The sequence below is a fragment of the Pezoporus flaviventris genome, unplaced genomic scaffold, assembly GCF_033815535.1.
Source record: "Pezoporus flaviventris isolate CSIRO_AGI_PZ_B2104156 unplaced genomic scaffold, CSIRO_AGI_Pfla_v1 ptg000063l, whole genome shotgun sequence".
Classification (NCBI taxonomy): domain Eukaryota; kingdom Metazoa; phylum Chordata; class Aves; order Psittaciformes; family Psittacidae; genus Pezoporus; species Pezoporus flaviventris.
The window spans coordinates 2064401-2079319 of record NW_026892611.1 but is presented as its reverse complement, the minus strand read 5'-3'; the positions used below and the strand labels follow the sequence as shown (position 1 = coordinate 2079319).

Genomic DNA, 14919 nt, shown 5'->3' with positions numbered 1-14919 from the left:
GTTGACAAATCACCTCTGGGTGTGCAGGGAAACAATGACATCGGGTTGACACAGGGGACAGGAACCAAGCAGCACAAAAGCGGGGCAGAAAGGGCACATCCGCAGATGGCCGGAGCACAAATCTCAGCGTAGGACTCATGGTCTTTATCTCCTCTCTTCCATCTCCTCTGTAACACACAAAGCCTTGGCAGAAATCAGGTAGTTTATTCCCAGGTGCCTCCACAGAGATTACTGTGAATTAAAAGCTGATTTAGTGCAGGGGTGATGCTTGCCCAGCTCCATCCGTGCTAACTGGCAGCGAAGTGACAGCATCAATGCTCACTCGCCTCCATCAGGCACACAGTGATGGATGAACTCAGCAGCTCAGGTAGAAACTCCAGACACATGGATACCAGCAGGACAGGGTGTATGGAAAACACCGTGTGAGCACAAGCTGGATACAGCATGAATCAGGAGCCGCTTCGCATCATAGAAAGCATTTGACAGCCGTACCTCCTGATTCCCAGGAAATACGGGTTTAAGAGCACATTTAAACCCATACTTTTCAACACCTCATTTATCACCACGCTTCACTTGCAACAAGGATTTGAATCCCATAGATTTCAGTGGGATGTCAGCCTATGCTAAACCTCAGGCATGCCAAAATCCCCCCCTCCCACTGGCGACCCTGTGGCAAGGAATATCTATTGCTCCAGGCTTGGGATGGGGGAACCCTGGGAGGCTCAGCCTATGAAATGAACACAGAAACATAATGAAAGAGGAGGGTTCATTGCATGTTTGCCACTGGAAGGCCTGGAAGCACATTGCAGCCATGCTTCAGTTAAACCATTTCGGGAGGCAACAGCATAGGCTGCTCCCTTTAACCATGCTCTCCATTTGCTCTCTGCCAACAACACCTTCACTGCATCGTGTGGAAAAACTCCTTTTGAAAAGGGAGCACATCGAGAGCTCCAAGGAAAGATGCTGGAGCAGGATAAAGCGTATTTTAACCCTTATCTCACAGCCTTCACACAGTCATCCCTATCAGGCCGCTCTTTCATCCCTTTATACTTCACAAGCAAGCTCGACTCACAAGCACTGAAAGTACTGGGCTGCTTCTATTTTGGGGTTTTAAAACACGACTGAGAGAACAGAACTCCTTCTGGTCTTGGTACAGTGCGAGGGAATAAGCCAGCCACAAAAGAATGGTCTTCTCCACCCTGACCTGTAGACAAATGCCCCACTTCAGCACTGGGATAAATTAACAGCCCATTTCAGAGGCTTCATAAGATGCTATTTTGGTGCGAGGCTCCTTGCTCCTGCACATCTCATTTCCATCACTGCACCTCACCTGCCCATGGGCGAGACACAAACCTCTCTGCTGCCAAGAACCCAAGTTTTACCTCCCTGCAATTCCAGGCCGGACCCCAGGGGTAGGGAAGCTGCCCTGGATTGCCCAAACATGTGCTCAGAACAGAGGTGTAGCTGATGGGGTGCCAAAGCCTCATCTTATGGTCTAAACAAAGGCTTCTTTTGCTGTTTATGATCCAGATCTACCAAGAAGTGATTGAAGATGATGCAAACTTGATGGGATGGAGCCAAAGAGCTTGTTTGAAAACCGAGTCAGCTTAAAAGCCAGCCCAATCCACTTGTGTTGCTAAAGGTTTAACCTCACTGCCCTGACACAGCTCATTGGAACTAGATGATCTTAATGTCCTTTCCAATCCTAACTCTTCCATGATTCTATGATTGTCTTAAACCAGACCCAAATGGCAGCAGCGATCATTCCTGAAATAACACATAAGGATCCTTCTCTATGGAAGGCATCCCCAGTGATGCCAAGGAAGGCCTGGTCCCTCCTAGCATCACATTCACAATACGCATGTGTGAAATACGTGTTTGTTACTCTGGATTCCAAGCTTGGGGAGGAAAACTCCAGAGCATCCCAGGGTTGGGGAGATGGGAGGGACCACACTGAGAGCTCAGCTTTCCCACAGAGCTCGGATATGCCCTTTCTCTTAGCATTACATCCACAGGCACCTGATATGTGCTGGTAAGAAGCGGGCAACGAGCCCTCAGCTGAGCTCTCCACAGATCCATCACCTGCACATCTGGAAACATACATGGAAGCAAAAGCTCTTGGTGCCATGACCCTGCACATGGGATCCTGCTCCTGTGTCACGCCTGCAGCAAAACTGTTCTGAGCATCACACAAACGGGGGGGCAAAGCCTCCCTACAAGGAGCAAGGCAGCTATAGGGCACCCTCTTTCCTTTCCAGTCATCTTAGCTGTTTAGCTGCACATTTATGCAGCACCCTGGCTCGCAGCAAGACAGAGCAAGCCCATGGGGTACAAGCATTAGCTCAGAGAAGCAGTTTTGGGGCTTCTACTCAAGCGAGCCTACTTCTGCTCCACGTTGGCAGAGCCTCAGTGCAATTCCCTGCCACCAGCCCCGATGCTGGGTGTGGGATGGAGGAGGGATGAGGAGAAAGCTGAGAGCAGAGGCTCTGCCCCGCAAAGGGCCCCTTTCCCCGTTGTTCCTCCTCCGTGTTCGCCTGCTTCCAGCCCTCTGGAGAAGGAGAGGGCTGCTCGCTGCCAGGATTCATGAGATTTTTTAATCCCTTAACAGATTCCAGCTGGGAGAGGGCTTCGTGGCACATACCCCATCTGTGACCCACAGCCCAAAGGGACCTTGGTCGATGGAAAACAAAAGGCAGCATAAGCTGAGCCCTCTATGTCCCCAAGCACATGCTGGTCCTCACCCTGGCTCCAGCCCCAGAGAGAGCGCTCTGGATGAAGGGATGGAGCAACAGCGCTTGAAATGGGAATCAGTTACATCCTAGGGATAAGCAAGAGCTGGTAAAGGCAAAGAGCCAGATTCACCCCCTGCTTTCTGCACGGGGACCTGTTTTATCCTCGCTGATGGTCTCCCCTGCAGTGCAGGAGCGAAAGCGTTCAGCATCTATCAGCACCCCACGACAGAGCCTGGTGGTGAAGCATCACCAGCATCTGCGCACCACCTTGAACCACAAAGGAACGATCCTTGGACGCGTTCCTCACCGCTCTGCCAGGGGAGAGGGGAGGTAATTAGAAGCAGAGGGATGACACCATGGGAAAGCAGACATGGAATGAACAGGACCGTGGTTCTGATGGGGATAAACAACCACCGCATCACCGCCTTCCCCCCCGCATCCCAACGTGGCGACGCGAGGAGGTTTAAGTCTTACATCCACAAAGCAAAAGCAGCAGGCAGAGAGCTCGGGGAGGATGCAGCCCATAGGAGAGCCTTGTGATAAAGATGTTATTGCAAATTAATTTGTTTTCATTAAGAAACGAATCACCCGCTCCTCCTGCAGCAGCGGGATCCCTGGTGCTGTGCACAGCCCTAAGGGTGTCGCACAGTGGCCAAGCATCCCATAAAATAGGCCAGCGTTAATGATTCAGGAGCCCTGGTGGGGAACCCCTGCTGCAGCACGGCAGGGGATTGACCCAAATAAGAGCAATCAGCCATTGTCTGGGGTGGGAGGAAGCGACAGGTTTTATCTTGCGGTATTCCACAGCCCCACGTTTCTGTCACGCAGAATCAATGTCTGCAGGAAGCCCCCTGTTTGCCCTCTGAAATCATGATTTTGACTTTCAAAAATCTATTTCCACCCCTCTCCTTTTCTGTTTGTTTTAAAGCCTTCTCAAACTCGCAGCGTCTCTTTCTGGATGCTGCAGGATCTGGGGTCGTTGCTCTGAGGCACAAGAAGCTCTGTCCATGCACAAACCACTGCAGCCACAGGCCACTGCACTCATCCTGGAAGCACCATTCCCCACTTGGTGTGGAGCCCCCTCAGCTGAGATGTTTGCTCTCCATACAGTTCAGCGGATGATGATGCTTAAAGCATCCTGTTTCATACCCAGAAAACACTGAGAATCATAGATTTCTTTCTGAATCCCCCTCCTGGTTTAGCTTGGGTGATGAACTAAGACAATAGGAGGACAGTTTGGGCTACTAAGCAAAAAACAACAGTTGAGAGGGGAAAAAAGTATGCTCACAGTGGTAAACAGAGTCACTACACAGCTAAAGACATAAAATAGGAAGAGATGCTCTAGGAAGCCCTAGGACAGATCATAGAATAGTTAGGGTTGGAAAAGATCTTAAGACCAGCTAGTTCCAACTCCCCACTAAGCCATGCTGATGGAGGGATAGACTTAGACAACAAAAGGAAGAGGAAATGTTAGCACTGTGCATTGCCCCCATACACATTGGATCATCTCTAACACGTGCCAAAGCTGATGGGCACAGGGACCTTTGGATACCTCCTAGGAAGGTGGCAGGAGAAGGCACAGGGATGCATCTCAAGCAATCACTTGGTGAAAGCCACATCCATCACCATGAACACAGAGCAGTCAAACCCCCGCCCCAGCCCAGGTCAACGCAGCAGCTGGGATAAAGCTCTGCCCCCCCAAGACCTGCAGCAGCCCCAAAACACCTTTCCCCCACCGCTGGCACCAGAACAGCGTCCTGCTCCCCAGCCTTTAACAGGAACCGAACTGAGGATGCCCTCCCTTTGCTGCAGTCACGCAGAGCTGAAGTCATCTCATGGCTTTCTGCTTCTCCTTTTTACTTTCCTTTCTTCTTTCTTTCCCCCCTCCCTCCTCCTTGCTTTCAAAGCACGGGGCTGAACTGCAGCCTATTGTTGCATGCAGACATCTGCGCTGCAGCCAGCCCCAGCAAGTCACTGCCAGGCTTCCCTTTTGAAGCCCTAGTGGAGTTTCTCCAGCAAAGTCTCCTCTTCCTGTGAGAGGAGGAGTTGAGGAGGTAGGAAAGGCTTTAAATCCACTGCTTTGAAGGCCAAAACATGGCAGCACCCAGTGCTTACGTTGGTGTGTGATGGTCCCACTGCAGGAGGTTCAGGGGTTGCTCCTATCTACAACCCCACCACCAAACTCCTCTTGTTGGTTGCTCATTGAGTTCCTTGGGCAAGGCATGAGAATACCCATGGAAAAAAGTCCTCACTGTGCTACAGGGAAGAGCTCAAAACATCCTCATAAGGACACTGCAATTCCCTCTCCATCACTTCGGTCTCCTCTGGGAGGAGATCCCAGTGCGTGGGAATGAGCAATGAGGTGGATGATGCCCGAAGGCAAGCAGATACGGGCAGGCTGGGTGTAAGTGATGTATCTTGCCCACACAGAAGAAAACAAAACCCAAACAGTGTAACAGTAGGGCTTTAAAGGGGTCCATCTGACCACCCGACACACTGGTGCCAAAACTCTTCTGAAAAGAAGGTCATTTTCATTCAAATTGGAGGAGAAATGGACCAAACTCAGTAAAGGCCGTTTTAACAAGGATGAGGTCATTCCCAGCAGCAGCCACTATAACTGAGCTCATCCACTTGATCTTTCCTGACTTTCCCCAGGTATGAGGCCAAACGCCTTCCCATGCCTCATCCTGCTCAAGGTTAGGGCCAAGCACTCACTGGCACCAGAGACTCCGCAATGGGAGTAATGGGAGGATGTGCTCCCGAATCAACTGGCTTTATGAGATGGCCAAGAGGCCACCAGCTGGTCCTGGAAGGGGATGAAGGGCTCTCCTGTGAGAGGCAGCATTTGGCTTCTTGCAGGAAAAACACATTTCTTTGGCATGGGAAATGCACATTTGGGCTTGGTGACCCCTCTCTCAGCACGGCTCCAGCAGTGAGCTCCCTGCAGAGCCCTTCCCAAGCTCTGCTTACATCCCTTCTCCAGCCATCCATGTAGCAGAAGGAGGCTTGAAAAGGCAGCAAAACCAAACCAGCTCCTGATTTCCCACTGCAGAAGGGCACTCGGTGGTGGAGCCAGGTCTATGGGGTGCAGGATTTGGGTCATGGACCTGGGAACAGCCAGCAAAACCCTTGCAGAGCTGTCAAATGAACATGTAGAGCTGGCTCCCTTTCCTGGGGGCTCTTTGCCAGGGGAAGAGCATCTCCACCTTGGATAAAGCTCTCCTTCCTGTTCTGCAGGGTTGTATTTTACAAGGAGAGCTGTAGGTCCACAGGAACTCAACAGACAGACAAAGGCCAGCATCAAATCAGGTTCTATCTTATTTCAACTCACCTAACAGAGGGATGTTTTCATATAAAGCTATCCCAAACACTAGGAAGTGGTTTGTGGGAAATTCTACTGAGAATAGGGTAAAAGACACACAGAAATGGAAATGGACATAGGTGCTGCACAGAGACAATGCAAACCAAGCAAGCAGCTCCACATGTTTGGCTAAGGAATGTTCATACTGGAAATCCTACTCCATTCCCTATGGTTTGCTAGGATATAGGCTTATACCATCAACAACTCCCTCTGAAAGAAAGGTATAGGTAAAAGCAGCTGCCTAAAGCAGCACAAATAAAAGGCAAAGAGAGGAGCAGAAGGACGGCTCTTCTATTAAGCTATAAATCACATGTTGGTAGAAGCCTATCAGAAAGTAAACCTTCCCATCCAGCACCAGCCCTTTTGTACTGAAAGGAGCATTTTGGAGGCCTTGCAAGAACTGAGAAGAGGAAAACCCATCCCATTTCCTGGCAAAGCCCAGACCCAGCAACCAAACCACCCGGTGCAATTCCAAGCCCCACATCCAAGCCTGCAGCGACCAGGCCAGGTATGCAGAGACTGGAATGACAGCCCCGAGCCTGGAAGTGCTTTTACATGAGCCTAACTGCAGGTTGTGGCTGCAATTAGCACGTAACTTCAGCAGCACTTTTGGTCTTCCCCACCTTATTGGAGAAGCCTGAAGTGCAGTGGCTGAAGGTGTCCCTTAGCAGATGGCAGGTACTCAGTGCCAGGGCTCTCAGCATCAGCTCTGCCTCCAAGCGTGGCGTAATTAACACTTGGAGGAGCCCTTGGTTGACAGCAGCATAAAAACCTCAATGCAGACTCTGAAGTTGGCCTCAGCCTGAGGACGCCTTGGCAGGAGGTGCCCCCAGGGGTGATAACCAGGATCTCCAGCTCAGGGGAACTGCCTGACCCACTGCTCTTCACCGTGCTGACTGCAGCCGGTCTCCATTAACTCCTTGGTCCAAAAGGAGCGACTGGCTTTGCTCAAATTAACCCAATATTCAGCCACGGGCACATGCATTAACTCCATGGCTCAAAAACCCCCAAATCCTCTACCTATCAATGGTGCAAACCCTCTCCCCTATATGGCCCAAACTATGAATGCACAAGATCACCGCATCTAGCCATCGCACGCTGGTTGCAGAGATGGGAGTTGATGCTGATCTCCCTAAGATGAACCAGCAAGAGACTGAGCACCAGCAAGGTCAGTTCTTTTGCTCTCAGTAAAGAGTTTGCTCTTGTTCAGCTCTTATAAGAACCAAACCAGCCCTGGACAGCACAAACCTGGGCAACCCATGGCTGAAGACATCTACATTGGTCACTCCAACACGGCACTGAGTGCTCACCTCTGGCAACCACTGACTACCAAGGACCCCAGCAATGAAACCCTGCCTTGAACGAGCCCAAATGAGGAGCTGGGGAAGCTGCAGCAGGAGCAGAACACGGAGAAAGGACATTTGTAGAAACAAAACAAGAAATGGAAACCCATTCTGCAGCTCAGCCGCGGCGCTCAGCATCCGCTTTGACGAGAGGCCAAAGAGCGACGCATTAGATTCAGTGTTGACACACCAAAATGAAAAGCAATGTACAATAGGGCTTATCAAGAGAGCCAGAAGCACGAGATGAATGGGATCACGGCAACTCAGGAAGTTATTCGAAAGGATCCTGGAGTAATATTACACTTGGACTTCAGAGAAGCAATTAAAAGCGGCAATAAAACACGAGGTGATGGATGACCTGGAGGGGAACGGGTAAGATAAAGGGAAATTGCAGAGACAGAGTAGAAATCTCTTTGGTGAGAGCTACTGGAGGGTACCCAGAACAGCAGAGCACAAAAGGAGCAGCAGTCAAAACACCCTGGGGAACCTGCATGCTGCTTTGCACCCAGTAGCTGCATCGCCCCGCGCTGCGATGCTTAACGCCACTGATTGCAGCCTCAGTTGGGATGTGCACAGTAAAAGCGTGACTTTGGAGGAGGCTTTTGAGCACCAACACATGCTCCTGACACACAGAGCAGGATCCTCAGCCAGCTACATTGGAACCACTCAGTGCTGTAAACAAAGTCACTACCAGGAAAGCTATTTAGATACCACTGCTCATTCTTTGGAGGGTCACAGGACCATCCTTTTAACGACAAATGCATCTGTAGCCTTCTGATAGACACAGGGAGTTACAAAGCAAAGCAGCAGCTCCAGAAGAGTCATTCATTCCCCTGGAAATGGTTAATCATTATAGCTGCTGTGGAACAGCAGAGACAGGAAAACACCCAAGGTGCTGCACTTGACTGGACTGCAAATGGGAAGAGAGGTTGGAGGTGCCAAGCGCTAACATCTGCTGAAGTCAATGTATTCAGTGGATGATGGCTCTCGCCTTCCTCCTACGCACGCAGACAGGGAGGATTGATTCTGGAGCCTTGGGGACACAGAACCCCAGAGAGGTTCAGCCACTTGCCATCAGTCACTGCCACTGTCCAAAAGCAGCCAGCATCATCCCTCACCTACAGACCTGATGGCTGTGCTTACCCACGTGGCCTCAGGCTCTCGGCCCCTTCTCGGGGCGATGCACGCAGGATGCAGATGCTTGCTGCAGAGAGATGGGTGCACAGTGCTTGGCATGCTTTCCGTGATACCTCCCCTTATCCTGCTGCAGCAAACGTGGCTCTTCCCCCAGAGCCTGCCCTAACCATTCCCTGCAGGAACCAGCATTACCCAGGGGACATCCCATTTGGAACCGCAGGTCGGAGCCCAGCACCTGCCATTGCTGCTAAACGCAGGAACCCCTCGCTGTTCTCTGTACCCTTCTCCCCCCCCCCAGGGGTTAAACCAGAAGCAGATTTGATTATTTATGTCCCCGATGTAGGACATCACGTAGAGATTTTCCCAGCCCCATGGAGCCTGTCTCAGCTGCGCCGCACCAGATCCCACGGGAAGCAAACCCCAGCCCAGTCCGTTCCTGCTGTCGGAGGAGAGCAGGAGTGTCCCTGGGATACCACTGCAAATATTTATGTCATTCCATAGGGGCTCTCAGGCCGTGACGTGCACAAGGGCCTGGGAAGGGGCGGCAGAGACCCCCTGGCATCAGTCCCTGCTGCGGGCGGGCACAGAAACAGGAAGCCCAAGGCAAGGGCATAACCCCCAGAGCAGCACTGCCTTCAGCTCATTAATCACTGTGGGGCCCTCATAGGCACCAAGAGAATGGGAGTACCAGTTCCTTGAAGACAGGAGCCGAGACTGAATCATGGTATCCATTAGAGCCCATCTTGATGAACGGTGAGTGGGACTTTTCTGCTTAAACCAAGTCAGATGTGGCCATAATCCACGGCTGGGCAATTCCTCAGTCATCAATCAATTGATAGGAACCCTCTCCTTATTGAACCCCTCAAACTCTCCCTATGAAACCATTCATTCCTTCAAATCCACCTTGCCAGCAGACCATTTGCTTGCTCAGTATCCACACGCTTGTGAGTTAGGTTAGAAATAGGGATTAAAATACCCATCCAAGTGCCCAAATCCTCCAGTTCCCCCCTCCAGCCACACTGTACGAGAGGTCCCCACCACACACTCTTCAGTGCTCCAGGTAAATAACCAATGCTCCCACCAGGAGGCAGGAATCAATGCACTTCCTTCCTTTGCAGTAAATTACCTTCTGATTAAAAGCAAAAGGAGCTGAACTCGAACGTCAGTTACCATCAGAAAACATCAATCCAAGGAGTTGTTACTGTGCAATGAGGTACCTGTTTCTTCACCCATCCTCTCCCTCAGGGACACGTGGGGGAGAGGCTGCAGGTGAAGAGTGTGGCGGGGTGGACAGGGCCGGATGCTCAGCTCGTGGGATGGGGATGGAAACCTGCCTTTGCACTGGTGTTTCTGGGCAGTGACACACAGCTGACAGCTCTTGCTTAGGCTGACTTGAGGGCCCAAGGAAGAGGCAGGTAAGATCTGACTTAATCACGGGAGATGGCACAGATGGGCGAGTATGAGGTGAGGGAAGAACGATTTGCCAGTAATGGTACCATGGCAGCCCATCTAAACCTCACTGGTGTTGCCTTTTAGGCTTAACACTTCAAAACCCTGCTAAGTGCAATTTCCCCCTGTTTTCAAGGCGCCCTGCTCAGCTTTAGCTCACACAGGGGCTTTAGAGAACATCTCTCTCTTTGTAAGGAAAAGATGAGCAAAAGGCATGACACATTAAGGCAGGAAAGAACCAGAGTTGTCATTAGTGGGGTCTGAGCTTTGCAGCCTGTTCCATACTGCAGGGTAATGCATTGCAGATGTCTTAAATAGCCATCTTCACACTTGGAACAAGACCAGCCAAAAAAAGCCATTCATGCAGAACACAGCATTGACTTACTTGATACAGAATTGACTTAGTTGAGTCCCCATCACCCCCTTTGCTTTTATATCAGGTATTTGAGGTTTTAGAGGGTTCTCGTTCCTAAATCAGCTTCCTTTTATGTTGTTTTGCACAGCAAAGAACAAAGAATACTTCGTGCCCTCATTGCACTTGGCATCCGGAACCTGGGAGCTTTGTAGGATGTGCAAGATGCATTTTCCTTGCACATCTGATAGCAGAAGGGGAAGGTTGGGAAAGTTGCTGAGGCTGACAAGCTCCCTCCATGTGCCCTTGCCCCACACCTATCATTTCAGCTGTAAAAACGAGCATGGTGTCAGAGACTTGGAATGATAATGCGAATTCAAGATCAAATACCAACATGTACAGCAGAGGAGATGGATTATGTGCTTGGTTCAGGGCATAGGGGCACCGAGCTGGTGGTCACGGTGTCCTGATTATATTCGCTCTGGATAATCTGGGTTTATTCATCCAGTTTTAGCCACACGTCGCAGCACAAAGGGTAGTAAATAAGAGGGGAAAACTGCTCATTTTAGCCTCAACGCAGCTCCCTCTTAAAAATGCAGGGCATAAAAAAATCCATCATCATCTGCAAGTGAAATCCTCATACCTGAGGCCTGAAGGGAAGGTTAGCAATGGATGATTTCATCCAGGTCCCAGTAACCACGTTTCCTTTCCTTCCTTTCTTGTCTTCACGGGTGACAATCCATGGAATCAAACCCATAGTGCAAACCTGATCGATTCGGAGCTCGTGCAGAAGACCTCTGAGCCAGGCTCGGGGCTTAAGCAGCTATTTCTCAAACCACACAGCAGCAAACAAGAAACCAGATCTCCATTCTACCCAGAGCTAAATCCATTTTACTTCCAGTCCCAGTAGATCACTGCTCCAGCTACACCAACTGCATAGAAGAGTTTTCAACGCCCTCCCTAACACATTGCTGGCACCATATACCTTGAAACACTACAAACCTTGGTGGGGAAGCCAAGGACAACATTACCTGAGATGTTTGCCCATATCTAACCACCAGGATCTCATCTTTCACCCATCTCCTTAGTGCAGCTGCAGCCCAATAAGTGCAGGCACCAACAGAAGAACGGACAGGTCAAGCTGGACTTTGGGACAGGGTTTTGCTAGGCTGCTTTGCCAACCCTTCTATGACCACCAGAAGAGCTTTCCCTCAAAGAAAGCAGCAGGATGGGGACCAGCAAAGCCAAACGCTCACTGTGTATTTAGTCTGGGCAGCCTGCAGCGGCTGGAGGCACTTCCATGGTACATCCCCATGTGCAACCAAACACCCTGAGGTCACAAGGGAGAAAAAGGCCACCTTTGCTGAAGGCTTCACTTTCTCCTCTTCCCTGGCTCTGCTCCGCACTTATCCCGAGTTCAAGTCCTCAGGCTGGAGGAAAACCTGACTCACTCCCTATCGCAGGCATCAGTCCTCCATACACGTGGCTTTGGTCTGTGGAAAAAGAACCCGGTTTAATTTTCCAGTGGTTTATGGCCAGATATTCCTGCTGGCAGAGAGAGCTGTGAAGTTTTTATGGGGGCCCTTTGCTCCTTACACGTTTGTGTTCTCAGCTCCTTTGGCCTGGAACGACTCCCATTGGAAAGCTGAGCGGCTGCAGCAAGGATGCAGGGCATCGGGGCGGCTCTGTCCCACGCCATAGGGCTTCGGAACAGCTTTTGCTCCCTTTCCCCATGCACTGGGCAGACAGACATCACCCTGGGGATCGAGAGCACCAACCGCTGTGCCCGGAGCTGAGCTGCTTTCCAAGGAGCCCGCCTGGCACCTTTCCATGTGGCACGAGGCAGGATGATAAAACACTGCCCAAGGGCATGGCCATGGGGAAGAAAACACTTGTTCAAATGTCCCTGATCCTGTGCAAGGACCCCCTCGGAGTGGTGCTGGAAAACTTGCTTGGTCTGAGGTTCCTGGAGAGCAAACCTGCCTTTTCTAACAAGTCCTGCGGTAATGAATGGCTGGATTTGATGATCTTAAAGGTCTTTTCCAGCTGAGTTGATCCTGTGATTCTATAATAAGCCCCCAAGGTTTGCATTAGCTGCACAAGGCCGTAAGGACGGAGCGCAGTACCTACGGCCAGCACTCAACCCAACATCCACACGCAATAGCATTTACTCCACCGGAAAGCTTCCCCTTCAGACAGCAACCCAGCAAGCCTCAGAGCAGAGCTGGGTGGCTGCTCTCTTGCGGCTCCATTGGCGCTTCTGGTGATGCCACACGGTGATGCCATGGGCTCACCCCAGCCCCTTGAGGAAGGGATACTCGAGACACGGGTTTGGTTGAGCCGCGCTGTACGTTTGGGATGGGATCAGACCCAAACCCTGACTTCCAATCCAGCTCACCCAACCAATTCCCACTCAGTCAAAGCGCTCCAGGCTCCAGCTGGAGTCGTTGCCTTGCTGCTGGCTTGAATTTGCTCGCTGGAATAAGCATCCCCTGAGCTGTGAGAGCCCAGGCCAGCTTTTTTCCTGGCCATAGAGCCCAGGATGTGTTTACCCAGAGCTCGGAAAAACAATTCAGCTTTTATTTTAGCTCAGAGACCAAGGGGTCACCTTTAAGCTGAGGGTGGTATAAATAGAGACTAATGGAAAAAGCAATGTACGGGGAGTCAGGGAAGCGTTCTCTCCAGGAGGGAGGAGGAAAGCAAGACCCCATAACCCCGAGCAGACACATATATTTAATAGGGCAGGTTAAGAGGGACCAGGGTCAGCCCCATCAGTTCGCAGCTGCCTCCACCTACGTATCTATGCATATTCATGCCATGGGATGCAGCACAGGCAGAGCAGAGCAGGGGCTGGAGCAGCTCCCATGTGAAGCCAGGCTGAGAACATTGCACAGCCTGGAGAAGAGAAGCTGCCTGGAGACCTCAGAGCAGCTTCCAGTGTCTTCCAGGGGCTCTTCATCAGGGACTGTAGCGACAGGACAAGGGGTGATGGGTTTAAACTTAAACAGAAGGGGTTGAGGTTGGATATAAGGAATCAGTTCTTCCCTGTGAAAGCGGTGAGGCCCTGGAACAGGCTGACCAAGGGAGATGTGAATGCTCCATCCCTGGCAGTGTTCAAGGTCAGGTTGGACAGGGCTTGGAGCTGCTCTAGTGGAAGGTGTCCCTGCCCATGGCAGAGGGCTGGAACTGGATGGGCTTTAAGGCCCTTTCCAACCCAAACCATCCTGTGATCCTATGACTCAGTGTTAGGAGTCTGCATTTCCATGCTTACACTGGCATGAGCTCCTTCGCAGCGCTCAGTGCCAAGAGAAACGTGTGGGGAGAAGTGCAAAAGCAGGTACTGGGCAGGGGAGCAGGCTCAGGTTGCTCTGATGAGGAGCAGCTCACACACTTGGCCATGGCTCACCATGAGTCTCCCAGGGCAAAAGGTGGAGGAGAAACCAGCTTCGCCACGACACTTTGGAAAGGGGTAAGCTCAGAGGGGGAATGGGGCCTCTGCCTGGACATGTGCCCATCCAAATGGGTTTCTCCAGTTTCCCATCTCATTGCCCCATGGGGGAGGAGAGGAAAGGACCTTATTCTTCATAAGAAAGGGGATAGGGATACAGGAGCATCCTTGTGCGGGTTTAGCTAAGCAGCATTATGTCTGTATCATGACACGAGACATCCATCCTTGGGCTGGAGCTGGCGATGTGGGTCCCTGATGTCCCCAAGCCATGTCTGCACACTACTGCACCCATTTCACCCTTCCCAACACAGTCTAGAGAGTTCTATGGAGCACTTCCAAAGCCTGTTCCACACCACAGACCAGGCTGACACACTCTGAACACCCCTGCGGCTTCATCGAATCATAGAATAGTTAGGGTTGGAAAGGACCTTAAGGTCATCTAGTTCCAAACCCCTGCCATGGGCAGGGACACCTCACACTAAAGCAAAAGCTTTTCCTCAGCAAAATTAAGAGAAGAAAGCAATTTCCCCCATTTTTAAATACTGTTGGAGGCTATTATTGAGGAAAACATCCTCAGGAAGCAGCAGTCAATAACTCGATCCCTTCACACACTCTCACAGGAAATTAAAGAGCCATTATTAGCAGTAAACACAGCAGAGCAATGCCTGCAGGTGCCAGCTTGGACTGGATGGAGCCCTGCTCCATCACACCAACGGATGGTCCCTTCCCAAGGAAAGCTTTCAAACGCCCTGTGCAAGTCAAAAGGAGGCAGGAGATGGGTGAAAGCCTTGCAGCTCAGCAGCAGAGACCAGAACCCAGGAGCGAGCTCCGGGTTTGCTCTCTCCAGGAGGGAAAACCGAACATCACACAAGGGCAAGGAACCGACTTCATCCTTGTGAGGCAGAAGGTGCTCCCGATAGGATAGGGTCTTTAACACAGAAACACAACGTGGCAGAAAGCAGTAGTGCACAAAGTAAAGTGCTAACACCCACAGTACCGACTTGGTCATGCTGGAAAGGCTGATGTGGTGCTATCAAACCATGATCTCTGAGCAGGTCCTCTTGGTCCAAAGACACACAAGCACAGCAGTAACCAGG

General features: G+C 51.1%; 1 protein-coding gene across 2 annotated transcripts in view; it reads right to left on the bottom strand.

Annotated features, from left to right (window-relative positions):
• The window catches only part of LRRC75A (leucine rich repeat containing 75A), a 71304-nt gene that overhangs the window by 20027 nt on the left and 36358 nt on the right, over positions 1-14919 (bottom strand). The window lies entirely within an intron of this gene.